This window comes from Geotrypetes seraphini, chromosome 6 (genome assembly GCF_902459505.1).
Source record: "Geotrypetes seraphini chromosome 6, aGeoSer1.1, whole genome shotgun sequence".
Lineage (NCBI taxonomy): Eukaryota > Metazoa > Chordata > Amphibia > Gymnophiona > Dermophiidae > Geotrypetes > Geotrypetes seraphini.
This window is the reverse complement of record NC_047089.1, coordinates 158,189,509-158,203,292: the sequence shown is the minus strand read 5'-3', so window position 1 is coordinate 158,203,292 and position 13,784 is coordinate 158,189,509. Positions and strand designations below refer to the sequence as shown.

General features: G+C 45.6%; 1 protein-coding gene across 1 annotated transcript in view; it reads left to right on the top strand.

Moving 5' to 3' along the window:
• The window catches only part of TMEM255B (transmembrane protein 255B), a 257,249-nt gene that overhangs the window by 181,294 nt on the left and 62,171 nt on the right, over positions 1–13,784 (top strand). The window lies entirely within an intron of this gene.

Genomic DNA, 13,784 nt, shown 5'->3' with positions numbered 1-13,784 from the left:
AAAATTGCATTACAATTAGTAAAGGGAATGGGATCTGGGGCAGAGATTGGGTAGGCCTAGGGAGGTCTGTGGTTGGGGTACTCAGTTGATATTTGTTAGACTTAGGGGGTACTTAGCTTGAAATAGTTGAGAAACACTGCTGTAAGCAATCAGCTGGCACCAGTGCCTCTCCTTCTCTCTTGCCCTCTTCCCTGATGGCACCCCCTACTGGTGTCTCAGGGCCCATCTGAAGGGCTTCTGCACATGTGCAGACATCAACATGATAATGTCACGCATATGCATGATGTCATCTTGACGACATCTGAGTGCCTCAAGCCATGGCCACTACCTTTAGTGTGCCTCGGTTCAAGAAAGTTTGAGAGGCACTACTCTAATGGCCACCTAAGAAGCGGCTGCTGATCGCATGCCAATCATGCATCGGTGTCCTTTAAAGAATTGTGTCTTTTTTTATGACAGACACCTTAAATGTAGGCCAGCATTTTACAGGTCTACATTTAAGGTGTCTATCTCGCACCTATGGAGATGCATAGGGATGTTTAAGGATGCCCAAGGCTACTTACGGTGGAAACCACGTCCACACTGGCCTTGGGGCTACGTAAGCATCCTTATGCATCTCCATAGGTGCATGACAGATGCCATTAATATAGACGTTGTTCGCCGCATCCATTAAAAGAAAATAAAATGTGCATCCCAATTGGCTGGTATGATGATGGTCGGATGTCTACCACTGCCTACAGTTCAGATGCCATTTGAAGAATCAGCCCCTTACTGTCACCAGCCTGGACCTTCCTCCTCTTTAGTTGCGGCAGGCAGCAGTGTTGGCGGACCTGGGGGGGTAGGCCAGGCTTCGGCGGGTAGGTAGCAGCAGCAGGTCTGGTCTGGGGTGAAGGGCAGGCTTTGGCGCTGGAGGGAGGGAGGCAGGTAGGCTGGCTTTAGCATGGCAAGGAGGGAGGGAGGTAGGCTGGCTGGCTTCGGGGGAGGGGGTAGGACAAAGGCTGGAAGGCAGTGAGGGGGACATAGGAAGGAGCACTGGGGGCATTAAGGACATAGGAAGGAGGCACTGGGAAGGAGGCACTGTGAGCACTAAGGACATAGGAAGGGCCACTAGGAATTTGGGAAAGGGGCACTGGTGGCACTAAGGACATGGGAAGGGGCACTAAGGACATAGGAAGGAGGCACTGAGGGTACTAAAGACATAGGAAGCAAGGAAGGAAGAAGGGAATAGAAAGGGACAATTGTTGGGCCTGAGTGCAGAAAGAAAGAAAGAAATGAAAGAAAGGATGCACAGTCAGAAGGAAACGCAACCAGAGACTTATGAAATCACCAGACAGCAAAGGTAGGAAAAAATTATTTTTTTTTCAATTTAGTGATCAAAATGTGTCAGTTTTGAGAATTTATATCTGATGTCTATATTTTGCACTATATTTGTCTATTGTTCTATAGTGACTGAGGTGATATTGCATATTTTAAAGTCATCTGCCTTGACATCTTTGAAACCCCCCCCCCCCAAATATAAATGATAATTAACATTTTCTCTGCATATAGTGTGCTTTGTGGGGTTTTTTTTATTTTATGGTTACCATAATGAATTAATAAGATATTATGTGTATATGAAAAATGAATGGAAGAAATTTGGGGCGGGATTGGGGCGGGGCTAGAGTGGGATTGGAGGCGGGACTGACAATTAATAGATGTCCCATTTTGATGAAAAAATGATTGGTTAAGTTATGAATAACCCTCTTCCATTTTCAAGGCACAGATGAGATAAGGAAATGTATTCAAAAAGAAAATTGGGGACAGCATTTACCTCCACATTAACCTGCTGCCATATTGCTCTGCTACCCCTCTGCCCCTCACCTGGGAACTTGTCTGCAGTTGCATTACTGAAAAGTGGACTTGCTCTTAATTGTATTGTCCCCCAGACCAAAAATGAAGACTAACCAAAACAAAATAAAATGAACAATGCTGCAAATGACACAGGAAACATAATGTAACAATTTATGGATTGCCCATTGCTAGAAAATGTGGAGAGGCATTTTATTTTTTTAAATGTCTAACACAGAAAATCTGGTTTTCCTTTCCAGTTTCACTTTCAAGGGAACATAAGAATAGCCTTACTGGGTCAGACCAATGGTCCATCAAGCCCAGTAGTCTGTTCTCACAGTGGCCAATCCAGGCCACTAGTACCTGGCCATAATTCAAGGAGTAGCAATATTCCATGCTACCAATCCAGGGCATGCAGTGGCTTCCCCCTTGTCTTAATAACAGACTATGGACTTTTCCTCCAGGAATTTGGCCTAACCTTTCTTAAAACCAGCTACGCTATCCGCTTTTACCACAACCTCTGGCAACATGTTCCAGAGCTTAAATATTCTATGAGTGAAAAAATATTTCCCCCTATTGGTTTTAAAAGTATTTCCCTGCAGAAAGGAGAACAGCAGCCACTGAGGGCTTAAAGAGGAACCATGCTTCCAGTGGTCAGCTGCTTATTTAGAGTAACTTTTTGTAGCTGGATGTGACTGAAACAGGTCTAAGTAAAAACATCCTTCTTTTAGACATGGACATTACTTCCCATTTGAAAATCCCTGTTGAACATCCTGCATTTAGGTCCTCTCTAGTCCTGCCCAAAATATGCCCACAACATGTCCCCTTGCTATTTGAATGAACTGCAGTGTGAAATGGCAAGATTCTGACTTTTGGAAACCAGGATTTCAATGTTTTTAGCAGATGGACATCTCAAACTGCCTAAATAAGTTCTATCTACTTTGAAAATGAGTACCACACGTAATAGGAATTTAGACTAGACAGAAAGGCTAAAGAATCATCAGAAGCATGCCACTGAATCATCAGCTAGAGTGGTACGAATGCTCATTAGCACCCAGCACATCACCCTACACATCTCAGCCACAGCTGTTCCAGTTTCCTTTAATAAATAGATGCTCATGGCTACTTCAGCCTTGCTGGCTGTTCTCAGCCATCTCAAAGTATTCACTGAACACAGCATATTCAAGGTTAATAATACATGCGTTTTTTAAAAAATTATTTCATCACAAAGAAAATTTATAAATTTATTTGCAGTCATTTGCTGTACCAAATTTTGGCATTGATGTGGTGTAAAACACACACACACACAAAAATAGAAGTAGAATGATAAGCGGAAGGGGTGAAGGTAAGCAGAGGAGAGTAAGTAAACTTAGGCGGTGAAACGAGGGAGACACCATATGTGTCTTTATTTAATTTCTTATACACCACCTGCAATCCCAAAAACTATCAAAATGGTGTACATTTAGGTATAGTACCAAGGAGGAGAAATTTATCGGAGTCACATTTTCAATGTAAGGATCCTGTTCGCCTCCATCTACTCCCTCTAGAAAGGTCAAGTTTCAAGGGGGTTTTTTTCCAAGTATTTATTAGGTACAGTATTTATATACCACCTATCAAGGTTATCTAAGTGGTTTTACAATCAGGTACTCAAATATTTCCCCGATCTGTCCAGGTGGGCCCACAATCAATCTAATGTACCTGGGGCTATGGAGAACTGAGTGACTAGTCCAGGGTCACAAGGAGCAGCGCGGGATTTGAACCCATAACCCCAGGGTGCTGAGGCTCTAGTTTCAACTACTGCGCCACACACTCGATATTCAGCAGTACAACTGATTTCAAATCACACTTATCTTCAGCAGTGTTATCCTTTGAGGTGATGCTGATGAATATTCATGCATAGTTGAAACATCTAAATTGAATATATCATATCCTATATAATAAAACCCTAAGCGCACATGCGCACTTAGGATTTCGTGTTCCCTGCCGCTGTGGTGTGTGATCCGTGGCAGCCAACCCAGTGGCAGGGAACATTCTGGCCACTCCCCTCCTCCAGCCCTCACTCACTCTGGAAGCCAGGCAAGCTCTCTCCCTGCCTGCGTCCTCGGCAGGGAACACACCTCGGCCCTCACTCGCCGCCGCCGCTGCTGCTGATCCTCCTGTAGAGAGCAGCCTGCGATGGTGGCCGGCTTTAGCGAACCTCTCGGTAGCACGTTCCCTCTGACGCACGGGATCACGTCAGAGGGAACGTGCTACCGAGGCTGGAGAGCGGTCTGCGAGGTTCGCTAAAGCCGGCCACCATCGCAGGCTGCTCTTTACAGGAGGATCAGCAGTGTGAGAGGAGCCACCGCCAGCACTTTTAAAACTTGAAACAAAAACTTTACATAGTAACATAGTAGATGACGGCAGATAAAGACCCGAATGGTCCATCCAGTCTGCCCAACCTGATTCAATTTAAATTTTTTTTTTTTTTCTTCTTAGCTATTTCTGGGCGAGAATCCAAAGCTTTACCCGGTACTGTGCTTGGGTTCCAACTGCCGAAATCTCTGTTAAGACTTACGCCAGCCCATCTACACCCTCCCAGCCATTGAAGCCCTCCCCTGCCCATCCTCCTCCAAACGGCCATGCACAGACATAGACCGTACAAGTCTGCCCAGTAACTGGCCTAGTTCAATCTTTAATATTATTTTCTGATTCTAAATCTTCTGTGTTCATCCCACGCTTCTTTGAACTCAGTCACAGTTTTACTCTCCACCACCTCTCTCGGGAGCGCATTCCAGGCATCCACCACCCTCTCCGTAAAGTGGAATTTCCTAACATTGCCCCTGAATCTACCACCCCTCAACCTCAAATTATGTCCTCTGGTTTTACCATTTTCCTTTCTCTGGAAAAGATTTTGTTCTACGTTAATACCCTTTAAGTATTTGAACGTCTGAATCATATCTCCCCTGTCTCTCCTTTCCTCTAGGGTATACATATTCAGGGATTCCAGTCTCTCCTCATACGTCTTCTGGCGCTAGCCTCCTATCATTTTCGTCGCCCTCCTCTGGACCGCCTCAAGTCTTCTTACGTCTTTCGCCAGATACGGTCTCCAAAACTGAACACAATACTCCAAGTGGGGCCTCACCAATGACCTGTACAGGGGCATCAACACCTTCTTCCTTCTACTGACTACGCCTCTCTTTATACAGCCCAGAATCCTTCTGGCAGCAGCCACTGCCTTGTCACACTGTTTTTTCGCCTTTAGATCTTCGGACACTATCACCCCAAGGTCCCTCTCCCCGTCCGTGCATATCAGCTTCTCTCCTCCCAGCATATACGGTTCCTTCCTATTATTAATCCCCAAATGCATTACTCTGCATTTCTTTGCATTGAATTTTAGTTGCCAGGCATTAGACCATTCCTCTAACTTTTGCAGATCCTTTTTCATATTCTCCACTCCCTCTTCGGTGTCTACTCTGTTACAAATCTTGGTATCATCTGCAAAAAGGCACACTTTTCCTTCTAACCCTTCAGCAATGTCACTTACATACATATTGAACAGGGTTGGCCCCAGCACCGAACCCTGAGGGACTCCACTAGTCACCTTTCCTTCCTTCGAGCGACTTCCATTAACCACCACCCTCTGGCGTCTGTCCGACAGCCAGTTTCTGACCCAGTTCACCACTTTGGGTCCTAACTTCAGCCCTTCAAGTTTGTTCAACAGCCTCCTATGAGGAACTGTATCAAAGGCTTTGCTGAAATCCAAGTAAATTACATCTAGCATATGTCCTCGATCCAGCTCTCTGGTCACCCAATCAAAAAATTCAATCAGGTTCGTTTGGCACGATTTACCTTTTGTAAAGCCATGTTGCCTCGGATCCTGTAACCCATTAGATTCAAGAAAATACACTATCCTTTCTTTCAGCAACACTTCCATTATTTTTCCAACAACTGAAGTGAGGCTCACCGGCCTGTAGTTTCCTGCTTCATCCCTGTGACCACTTTTATGAATAGGGACCACATCCGCTCTCCTCCAATCCCCAGGAATCACTCCCGTCTCCAGAGATTTGTTGAACAAGTCTTTAATAGGACTCGCCAGAACCTTTCTGAGTTCCCTTAGTATCCTGGGATGGATCCCGTCTGGTCCCATCGCTTTGTCCACCTTCAGTTTTTCAAGTTGCTCATAAACACTCTCCTCCGTGAACGGCGCAGAATCTACTCCATTTTCTCGTGTAACTTTGCCGGACAATCTCGGTCCTTCTCCAGGATTTTCTTCTGTGAACACAGAACAGAAGTATTTGTTTAGCACATTTGCTTTCTCCTCATCACTCTCCACATATTTGTTCCCAGCATCTTTTAGCCTAGCAATTCCATTTTTTATCTTCCTCCTTTCACTAATATATTTGAAAAAAATTTTTATCTCCCTTTTTTACATTTTTAGCCATTTGTTCTTCCGCCTGTGCCTTCGCCAAACGTATTTCTCTCTTGGCTTCTTTCAGTTTCACCCTGTAGTCCTTTCTGCTCTCCTCTTCTTGGGTTTTTTTATATTTCATGAACGCCAACTCTTTCGCCTTTATTTTCTCAGCCACTAGGTTGGAGAACCATATCGGCTTCCTTTTTCTCTTGTTTTTATTGATTTTCTTCACATAAAGGTCCGTAGCCATTTTTATCGCTCCTTTCAGCTTAGACCACTGTCTTTCCACTTCTCTTATGTCCTCCCATTCTAACAGCTCTTTCTTCAGGTACTTTCCCATTGCATTAAAGTCCGTACGTTTGAAATCTAGGACTTTAAGTATCGTGCGGCCGCTCTCCACTTTAGCCGTTATATCAAACCAAACCGTTTGATGATCGCTACTACCCAGGTGAGCACCCACTCGAACATTAGAGATACTCTCTCCATTTGTGAGGACCAGATCCAATATCGCTTTTTCCCTTGTGGGTTCCGTCACCATTTGTCTGAGCAGAGCCTCTTGAAAGGCATCCACAATCTCCCTACTTCTTTCCGATTCCGCAGACGGAACATTCCAGTCCGCATCCGGCAGGTTGAAATCTCCCAACAGCAGAACCTCCTCTTTCCTTCCAAACTTTTGGATATCCACAATCAGATCCTTATCAATTTGCTGCGATTGAGTCGGAGGTCTGTAGACTACACCCACGTAGATAGAAGTTCCATCTTCTCTTTTCAGAGCAATCCATATCGCTTCTTCCTCTCCCCAGGTCCCTTGCATTTCGGTCGCTTGGATATTGATCTTTACATAGAGAGCTACTCCTCCACCTTTATGACCATCTCTGTCCTTCCTAAAAAGATTATATCCCGGTATGTTTGCATCCCATCCATGTGATTCACTGAACCATGTCTCTGTGATAGCAACAATAACTAGATCTGCCTCTAATATCAGGGCTTGCAGATCATGAACTTTGTTGCTTAGACTTTCAGCCGCAGCAGGCCAGCCCGCGGGAAGGGAAGGGGGAGGGGCCGAACAGAGCAGGCCAGATCGCATTAAGAGAAGGGAGGGGCTGAACGGAGCAGACAGCTCACGGTAAGAGAAGGGAATTGCTTCACAGGGACCTTGAGAGGAAGGGAAATACCGCTGCTGCTTCTGCAAAGGAAAGTGTGTGGGGGGATGAGAAGGGAGTTGGGGGGTGGGGGGGGAAATGCTGCTACTACTTCACAGGGACCTGGAGGGGAAGGGAAATACCGCTGCTGCTTCTGCAAAGGAAAGTGGGGGGGAGGGGAGGAGAGACAGAAAGAAATACAGACAGACAAAGGAGGCCAGGGAGAGAGACAGACAGAAATAAAGACAGACAGGGGACCAGAGAGACAGACAGACAGACAGACAAAGGGTGCCAGGGAGAGAGAGAAAAATAGCAGGAGGGAGAGAGACAGAAAGAAAGGAAGAAAGAGACAGGAGCAGGGAGAGAGACATAAATAAAGAAAGATTGACAGGCATATATTCTAGCACCCGTTAATGTAACGGGCTTAAACACTAGTTATATTATATTTATTTATTTATTCAATCAATTTTCTAGACCGTTCTCCCAGGAGAGTTCAGAATGGTTTACATGAGTTTATTCAGGTACTGAAGCATTTTTCCCTGTCTGTCTCTGCGGGCTCACAATCTCTCTACAGTACCTGGGGCAATGGGGGGATTAAGTGACTTGCCCAGGGTCACAAGGTGCAGCGTGGGTTTGAACCCACAACCCCAGGGTGCTGAGACTGTAGCTTTTAACTACTGCGCCAAGTATACACACGTCTAAGTGGCCCGCCCAAATAGCAAATGTAGAGTGCCCACAAAAACACTTCTTGATTTTAAATGGTTACAAAATCAAAACTTATTGGAATATGTTTATAAATAAGATGACAGCAAATACAAGTCCCAAAAAGCACAGTTAGCAAGATCTTACACAATCGTTTGCACTTTCACCTTATAAGCTGCAAATGGTGCAGAAATTACAACCTTCAGACAATGCAACGCGACAACTTGACCAGGTGTTCCTCAAGTGGCCCCCCGAGATCACCAGACATTACTGTTTGTGACTTTTTCCTTTGGGGGTACGTGAAAGACAGAGTGTACGTACATCCACTACTCGCAGCTATGGATGATCTGCAGGAACGCATCACTGAAGCTATAAACACAATCACGCCGGATATGCTTCAGAGAGTCTGGTCTGAGCTCAATTATCGCATCGATGTTTGCTGAGTAACAGGTGGGGTGCACATTGAGTGTATGTAATCAACATATACCATATGAAACTTTATGAGTTGATGAAACCATAGGTGAAAGAATATTCCAATAATTTTTGGTTTTGTAACCATTTAAAATCAAGGAATGTTTTTGGGGGTACCCTGTACTTGCTATTTGGGCAGGCTACTTAGACATGTTTAGACTTTTATAGCCACTTAGACATATAGCTAAGTGGTGCCACCCCTGTAATGCCCCAAATCCTGCCTCCTTTTTGGATAGATAACGTTGGATGGATAACAATTTATACAGCAATATTCACCTGTTCAACTGCCTGATATAACAAAAAACAATAACTTATCTGGTAGGCACCACCACTGACCTCCCTCAAGGGGTAATTCTTTAACTGGGCACCTGCAAATAGCATAGCAGCAAAAATATCTCTATTACATTAGGCCCAAACACTTATGCCATCCATAGAGCTGGTATAAGTTTCTGAACCAAAGTAAACACAAGTAATTTGTAATATTCTATAAGTTACATGTCTAACACTCACCGTTTCACACGATTTATAATTCCTCATGACAATGCAGTCTCTGTTTGTCTCATTATATTGGTTGTTTTGGGATTCAGTTTCGCAGCGTTTAGACTTCTGGTCCACAGTGGCATACCAAGGAGAGGGGGGGGAGGTCCGCCCCGGGTGCACAGCTTGAGGGGGTGCACAGCCGGCCAGGTCCGGGTCCTCCTGCCCTTCCTATCCCCCGGCCCACGCCTTTGCAATCTTACCTCCCCCTGCCGACAAGAAGTCTTTCCGACGTCAATTCTGACGTCAGAGAGGACGTTCCGGGCCATCCAGGCAGTGATTGGCTGGCCCGGAACGTCCTCTCTGACATTAGAATTGACGTCGGAAAGACTTCTTGTTGGTGGGGGGAGGTAAGATTGCAGGCGCGGACCGGGGGAAAGAAAGGGGAGACACGCTTTTTTTTTTCCGTGGCAGGGAGGGCAGGATGTAGGCAGGCAAGCTGGCTGGCTTTAGCGCGGCAGGAAGGGAGGGAGATAGGTAGACAGGCAGGCTGGCTTTGGGGGTGGCCAAAATCTGGAAGGTAGTGGGGGGACATAAGAAGGAGGCACTGGAGGCACTAAGGACACGGGAAGGAGGCACTGGGGGCATTATGGACACAGGAAGGAGGCACTGGGGGCACCATGGACATGGGACGGAGGCACTGGGGCACCATGGACACGGGAAGGAGGCACTGGGGGCACTATGGACATGGGACAGAGGCACTGGGGGCACTATGGACACAGGAAGGAGGCACTGGGGGCACTATAGACACAGAACGGAGGCACTGGGGGCACCATGGACACAGGAAGGAGGCACTGGGGGCACTATGGACACGGGAAGGAGGCACTGGGGGCACTATGGACACGGGACGGAGGCACTGGGGGCACTAAGGACACAGGACGGGGGCACTGGGGGCACTATGGACACAAGACGGAGGCACTGGGGGCACCATGGACACAGGAAGGAGGCACTGGGGGCACTATGGACACAGGACGGAGGCACTGGGGGCACTATGGACACAGGACGGAGGCACTGGGGGCACTAAGGACATGGGAGGGAATAGAAAGGAACAATTGTTGGGCCTGAGTGCAGAAAGAAAGAAATGAAAGAAAGGATACACAGTCAATTAATAGATATCCCCTTTTGATGAAAAAAATAAATGGTCGCATTACTTCTGACTTACTTTCTCTGCAGCAGAGTCAGCAGCCGTGCTGAGGTGCAGGAAGGACCCGCGCTGACTCGTCTGCCGGCTCTGCTCCGGAAGAAGTAAGTTACGTCAGAGGGGGTGGCCCCGGCAGACGCAGTCATTGCGGGACTTTGCCACAACTACCTGCATCTGCTGGGTCCACCCCCTCCAACGTAACTTACTTCTTCTGGAGCAGAGTCAGCAGATGAGTCATCATGGGACCTTCCAGCATGCAGCTGCTGAGTCCGCTCCAGAGCAAGTACGTCGGAGTGGAGTGGACTGGCAGCCGGCAGCTACAATCATCGTGGGACCTTGCTGCATGAAGGGAGAGAAAGGAGCAGGATTGCTGGAATGGAAGAGTGGTGGAGGAAAAGAAAGGGGGCAGGGTGGTATGGAAGAGTGGTGCTGATAGAATTGATGTACAGAAACAGGGGAGAGACATAAGGGGGAAGGATATTGGAGGGAGAGAAAGGGGCAGATGCTAATTGAAGAGGGGTGGATGGCAAGAGAAAGGGCAGACATTGGATGGTAGTGGGGAGCCTATGCTGGATAGAAGTGCAGATGGGAGAGATAAGGGAGCAAATGCAGGAAGGAAATGGGAGGAGAGAAAGAGGGGAACAGACGCTGGATGTAAGTGGATAGAGAGAGGAAAATGTACTAGATGGAAGGGTTGGAGAAAGAGGGTACATGATGGAAGGATGGGATAAATAAAAGGAGGACACATGATGGGGAGAAAAGGATTGAGTTAGGGAAACACTGGAGGGGTGAGGGAAAGAGGTGGCAAGCTGTAAAAAAGGACATTAATGAGAGGGTAATAAGAACATAATCTAGACAGATGCAGAAAATAAATTGAAAAGGAAAATGAGGGAAAAAAGGGAAAGGGATTGCAGAGAAGAGGTGTGGGAGAGGGAAGGAGAGGAGAGAGATGCCAGACCAATGGGGTGAAAGGAGAGATGGAAGGGGGAGGCATACAGTTTCTGGAAGGGGCATAGAAGGAGAGAAGATGCCATATAGAGGAAGAGAGTTGGCAGACAGTGGATGGAAGGAAGAGAGTTACAAGAAGATGAGGAAAGCAGAAACCACAGAAGACAAAGGTAGAAAAAAATTTTCTATTTATTTATTGCTTTAGGAGACGTGTCACTGTTTCTGTGGTGCACTGTATGCAGAGTCCAGCTTCTTACTGGTTCAATTTAACCTTTGTCTATGTATTTCTATTTTATCCCCCCTTTTACAAAACTGTGAAGCGTTTTTTAGCACCAGCCATGGTGGTAGCAGCTCTGATGCTCAGAATTCTATGAGCGTCAGAGCTGTTACCACCATGGCTAAAATTCACACTACAGTTTTGTAAAAGGGGGAGGGGTTAGTTTGTGATGACATATTCCATACTAGGCAAAGGTGTTTTCTGTGTTCTGTGTGTTCGAAAGACATGATTTTTTGTTAGGATTGACTGCAGGATTGATCTGTTTTGTCTTGTCTGGCTTGTTTAGTTTTACAATAGGTGTATTGATGTTGTACTGCTCACTGCAGTATGTAAGATGCTGCCTTTTCCTAGGTACTCATGTGTGACATGTGGCTTGTTACTAAAAATCATGTTTTTCGTACAGATGGGGGGGTGTCAAAAAATAATGAGCCCCTGGTGTCACATATGCTAGGTATGCCACTGCTGGTCCAGCCTCTGATTCTAAGTTCACTGGACTATTGCAACATTGTATACCCATGATCGCATTAAAAAAACAATAAAAAGACTAAGAATGATCCAAAACACTGCAGTGCGCCTATCTTTGGCCTGAGAAAAATCCAATCACATATCCCCATACTACAGAAAACTACATTGGTTGCCGATTGAGGCCAGAATCATCTTTAAATTCGGTTGCCTTTGCTACAAGACGCTATTCGGCACCTCACCCCCTACCTCCTGAACCACTTCGTCCTACAGGACAAACCACTCCCCTCCCGCAAAATGTTGATATTCTCATTCCCAACTCCCAAGAGATGCCACTACAATAGATTCCTTGACAGAACACTCTCCTTCCAAGCTGGCATCTGGAACAACACCCTTACAACCTCCTCTTGAATTCCCCCACTTACCAAGCTCTCAGAGGACCACAGAAAACCCACTTATTCGACAAGTTCATCTGATCCGTTCCAAATGCCCTCGGCCCCTCTCTTCCTGCTTCACTCCCCTCCCCCTCTACTTCCTCTCCCTCCTCCCCTCCCTCCTCCCCCTATCCCCCAACTTATATTGACAACTATCTCTCTTTGTAACTATCAACTTCTGTACACTGTCTTGAACTGAAAAGTTCCATTATCTACTTTGTACTTTCCACTATTGTATACTGTCTAGAACTGAAAAGGTATGACGGTATATAAATAAAGCTTTATTATTATTATTCCTGATGCAGGCATGAGTGTCGAAACACGGCCTGTGTCAAGTCCCACTGAGTTATTGTAAATTAAAACTGTCTCAATAAAGACCTTTTTAAGGACTTGTTATGTTAATCAGATTTTCTATTCCACCTTTACCTATTCAGTTTAAGGTCGGATTACATTACAAGAGGTTGGGTCAGTTACCCAGGAAATTACAATGGACAGATTGACATGGATATTCAGTAGAATGAGTACAAGTGGATCGATTTTTCACGCTGTCAAAAATTACAAAGACTAGAGGACACTCGATGAAGTTACAGGGAAATTCTTTAAAAATCAATAGGAGGAAATTTTTTTCACTCAGAGAATAGTTAAGCTCTGGAACGCCTTGCCAGAGGTTGTGGTATGAGCGGATAGCGTAGCTGGTTTTAACCTTTTCCTATCGTAATAAATTTTACGTTACGCTGGTTCCAATCGTAATTATTTTAGCAAAGTTTTGTTTTATTCAAATGTTCCTGCCTGGCTTTCAAGATCATTCACGGAATCCTGCCTCCTCTTATCCCACTGTCTTTCAACTCCTCCAGTCTCGACTCCTCCAGAACTGCACAAAGGCTTAAACTAGCCTTCCCCTCTCCACGCGGCATCCACTATTCAGGCAAACTGGGAAAATCCCTTCTCTTCAAAATCACAGGTCTTTGGAACGACCTCACCACCCCGCTGCGGAACCTGAGATCCCTTCAGTTATTCCGCAAACAACTGAAAACCTGGCTTTTCAGCAAATTGTAGCTCTATCCTTCCCCCCTTTCTCTCCCCCCTTCTACACATAAGTTCATGTAATCCTTTTTCTTCTTCTCTACCCACTATTTTAAGTTCTTGTAAACCGTGTCGAGCTCCATTCTCATGGAGATGATGCGATATATAAACTTAAGGTTTAGATTAGATTAGATTAGATTCACCGTTATCATTTACGGCTATTGTAAACATAATGTAAATAAGTCATAAGTCTGTAAATTCAAATATTTTGCGTTCCTGGCTCTTTATTAGTCCATACAGACTGTTTATCCACTGTCTATATCTTTTTTGGAATGTCCCGTCATCCGGGACACATGATAGGAAAAGGTTAAGAAAGGTTTAGACAATTTCCTGGAGGAAAAGTTAATAGTCTATTATTGAGAAAGACATG